Raw genomic sequence first — 4,127 nt, 5'->3', positions numbered from 1 at the left:
TTGGAAGTTGATCCAGACATAAAACTATGACAGTCCATCAAGGCGTAGAAAGATGAGTACGCCAAATCATAAGTTCTGTGACAAGAAGGCAAGAAACTAAGCAAACTACTATTGTTAAGTGTTTACAAAGAAACACGACACTTCAATTATCAATGTTTCTAATGTTTTAAATTGCAGTATACTAAGTAAATATCAGTCTTACCATGTTCTTTATTTCCCTATACATTTTAACGAATAGTAAGAGAGTTTATAATGTTGTGACAAAAAATTTTAAAGGTCATAGGACAATCATAATTTTTCCCGTTGATTATTTAGATCACATTATACATTTTCAACTTGTACAGTTATTTTGAAGGTCCTGTATTATTGTGCAAAGTGAAGACTGCCTGTATTTTCAGTGAGACAACCTTCTCTAAGAGAAGTAGAATGGAAGTACGAACTCAAGAAGAAAGAAGACTGAGAACTAAATTTTTAAAATGAGAAAATAAAAACTCCCAACAGTTTTTTTTTCTGAACTCCATGTCTCCTGATTAACAATACAGACCCAGCACAGGGCCTGGACTGAGGTATATGTGGGGTTGATTTACTCTGCCTCCTGTTTCCAGTCAGTGTAAGAACACAGACCGTGGTAAGTACCAGGAAGCCAAAAATGTCCCACTTTTAAAGAACAACTTGTTTATGTATTTTTAAATGAATGACAGTGGTTTTGAATGGCTATATTTAGTTTTTACTAAATAGATTTAAAAGTATTATTTAACAGTCATTATTTATAACATGTTAGAAACTACAACCTTGGCAAACATTTAAACTTGTGATGAAAAGTTTCCAATATCAATTTAAAAATGTGGAAGTGAGTACATAGTTTTTCAAACTTATTAGATTTGAAAGACCACTGATCTGGTCCCAAAACAGGAATTAGCCTATTACTATTTGAGGGAGTATTATTACTATTTAAAAGATAGCAGTTTATTTGAGAATATGTTTCTGTGCCGCAGTTAGAGCTCAATCCCAGATAAAATTAATACAAGACAGAAGGATAATAAACTAGGGCTTTTTCCATTATAAGCAATGGAGAAAGAATACAAGTAAGAGCATTGACTCAACTAACCCAAGAAAGACTGATATTATTCTATAAGTCAGAGATTAAAGCTCACCAAAGACTTCCTGGCTCATTCAGTAAAGGCCAGAGTACTTATAACAGGCTCCTGGATCCCCACACCCAGCTCTGCTTTGCCTCTCACCAGGAGGCGGTGCCTCAGGGTTTCTCCAGGCTTTGCTGCTAGCTATTCCTTTTGCCTGGACTGCTCTTTTCCCAGCTACCACTACAGGACTGGCTCTCTCACCTCCACTAGGATTTTTTTTTTTCTTTTCTTTTTTTTTTTTTTTTTTTTGAGATGGAGTCTTGCTCTGTCACCCAGGCTAGAGTATAATGGTGTGATATCAGCTCACTGCAACCTCTGCCTCCCAGGTTCAAGTGATTCTCCTGCCTAGGCCTCCCGAGTAGCTGGGATTACAGGTACATGCCACCACACCCAGCTAATTGTTGTATTTTAGTAGAGATAGGGTTTTGCCATGTTGGTCAGGCTGGTCTCGAACATCTGACCTCAAGTGATCCTCCCACTTCGGCCTCCCAAAGTGCTGGGATTACAGGCATGAGCCACTGTGCCCGGCCTTTTGAAAATTTTTGTGGGTTCATAGTAGGTGTATATATTTATGGGGTACGTGAGATACTTTGATGCAGACATGCAATGTGTAATAATCACATCATGGTAAATGGGGTATCCGTCACCTCAAGCATTTATCCTTTGTGTTACAAACAATCCAATTATACTCTTTCAGTTATTTGAAAATGTATAATTATTATTGGCTATAGTCACCCTGTTGTGCTAGCAAATACTAGGTCCTATTTATTCTTTTAAACTACTTTTTGTACCAATTAAACATCCCCACAGTCCCCCACTACCCTTCTCAGCCCCTGGTAAACTTCCTTCTACTTTCTATCTCAGTTGTTTTAATTTTTAGCTCCCACAAATAAGTGAGAACATGTGATGTTTGTCTTTCGGTGCCTGGCTTATTTCACTTAATATAATGACGTTCCAGTTCTATCCATGTTGTTGCGAATGACAGGATCTCATTCTTTTTTATGGCTGAGTAGTACTTCATTGTGTATATGTACCATGTTTTCTTTATCCATTCATCTGTAGACAGACACTTAGGTTGCTTCCAAATCTTGGCTATTGTGAACAATGGTGCAACAAACATGAGAGTGCAGATATCTCTTTAATGTACTGATTTCTTTCTTTTGGGTATATACCCAGCAGCAGTACCCAGCAGCAGGATTGCTGGATCATATGGTAGTTCTATTTTTAAGAGTTTTTAAAGAAAGGGTCTTTCTCTCTCACCCAAGCTGGAGAGCAGTGGCATGATTACAGCTAACTTCAGCCTCGACTATAGCCTCGAACGATTTTCCCTGATTCTCCCGCTTCAGCCTCCTAAGTAGCTGAAACTAAAGGCATGCACCACCATACCTGGCTAATTTTTGTATTTTTAGTAGAGACGAGGTTTCGCCATGTTGGCCAGGCTGGTCTTGAACTCCTAGCCTCAAGTGATCCACCCACCTCAGCCTCCCAAAGTGTTGGGATTATAGGTGTGAGCCACCCCGCCCTGCCTAATTGTAGTTCTGATTTGCATTTCTCTGATGATCAATGATGTTGAGCACCTTTTCATAATGCCTGTTTGCCATTTGTACGTCTTATTTTGAGAGATGTCTATTCAGATCTTTTGCTCATTTTTAAATCGGACTATTAGATTTTTTCCTATAGAGTTGTTTGCGCGACTTATATATTCTGGTTATTGGTCTCTTGTCAGATGGCTAGTTTGCAAATATTCTCTCCCATTCTGTGGGGTGTCTCTTCACTTTGTTGATTGTTTCCTTTGGTGTGCAGAAGCTTTTTAACTTGATGTGATACCATTTGTCCATTTTTGCTTTAGTTGTCTGTGCTTGTGGGGTTCCATCAGGTTTTTGCTCAAATGCCACCTTCCCAGCAATTCCTTCTTTTACCAATGTGTTAAAAATGATTTTGCAGCCGGGCATGGTGGTTCACGCCTGTAATCCCAGTGCTTTGGGAAGTGGAGGTGGCTGGATCACCTGAGGTCAGACGTTCAAGACCAGCCTGGCCAACATGGTGAAACCCCATCTCTACTAACAATACAAAAATTAGCCGGGTGTTGAGGTGCATGCCTGTAATCCCAGCTACTCAGGAGGCTGAGGCAGGAGAATCACTTGAACCCGGGAGGTGGAGGTTGCAGTGAGCCAAGATTGCACTACTGTACTTCAGCCTGGGCAACAGAGCAAGGCTCTGTCTCAAAAAAAAAAAAAAAAAAAAAAAAAAAAAAGATTTTACTATTCTCTATTCCACTTCCCTGCTTTATTTTAATCCATAGTACTTATTACCATTTATATTATGTATTTTGCTTATTGTGTTTCTCCCACTAGAATGTTAGCTCCGTGAAAGCAGTGATTTTCATGTTTTCCTCATTGCTATATATAGTTCAAAACATGTAACAGATGCTCAAGAAATATCTATTGTGGCTGGGCACGGTGGCTCACGCCTGTAATCCCAGCATTTTAGGAGGCTGAGGCAGGTGGATCATGAGGTCAGGAGATCGAGACCATCCTGGCTAACATGGTCAAACCCCATCTCTACTAAAAATACAAAAAATTGGCCAGGCGCGGTGGCTCACGCTTGTAATCCCAGCACTTTGGGAGGCCGAGGCGGGCGGATCACGAGGTCAGGAGATCGAGACCACGGTGAAACCCCGTCTCTACTAAAAATACAAAAAATTAGCCGGGCGTGGTGGCGGGCACCTGTAGTCCCAGCTACTCGGAGAGGCTGAGGCAGGAGAATGGCGTGAACCCGGGAGGCGGAGCTTGCGATGAGCCGAGATCGCGCCACCGCACTCCAGCCTGGGTGACAGAGCGAGACTCCGTCTCAAAAAAAAAAAAAAAAAAAATTAGCCAGGCTTAGTGGCACGCACCTGTAGTCCCAGCTACTTGGGAGGCTGAGGCAGGAGAATTGCTTGAACCTGGGAGGTTGAGGTTGCAGTGAGCCGAGATCGTGCCACTG

At 41.2% G+C, this 4,127-nt stretch overlaps 1 non-coding gene across 1 annotated transcript; it reads right to left on the bottom strand.

Annotated features, from left to right (window-relative positions):
- Positions 1–517: 517 nt before the first annotated feature.
- On the bottom strand, positions 518–645 carry LOC129489038 (small nucleolar RNA SNORA51). The gene has a single exon (XR_008659862.1). It is a non-coding gene; the product is annotated as a small nucleolar RNA SNORA51 (small nucleolar RNA).
- Between the last annotated feature and the right edge of the window lie 3,482 nt (positions 646–4,127).

This window comes from Symphalangus syndactylus, chromosome 8 (assembly GCF_028878055.3).
Source record: "Symphalangus syndactylus isolate Jambi chromosome 8, NHGRI_mSymSyn1-v2.1_pri, whole genome shotgun sequence".
Classification (NCBI taxonomy): domain Eukaryota; kingdom Metazoa; phylum Chordata; class Mammalia; order Primates; family Hylobatidae; genus Symphalangus; species Symphalangus syndactylus.
The sequence above is the reverse complement of the archived record's forward strand: the minus strand, read 5'-3'. Positions and strand labels throughout refer to the sequence as shown.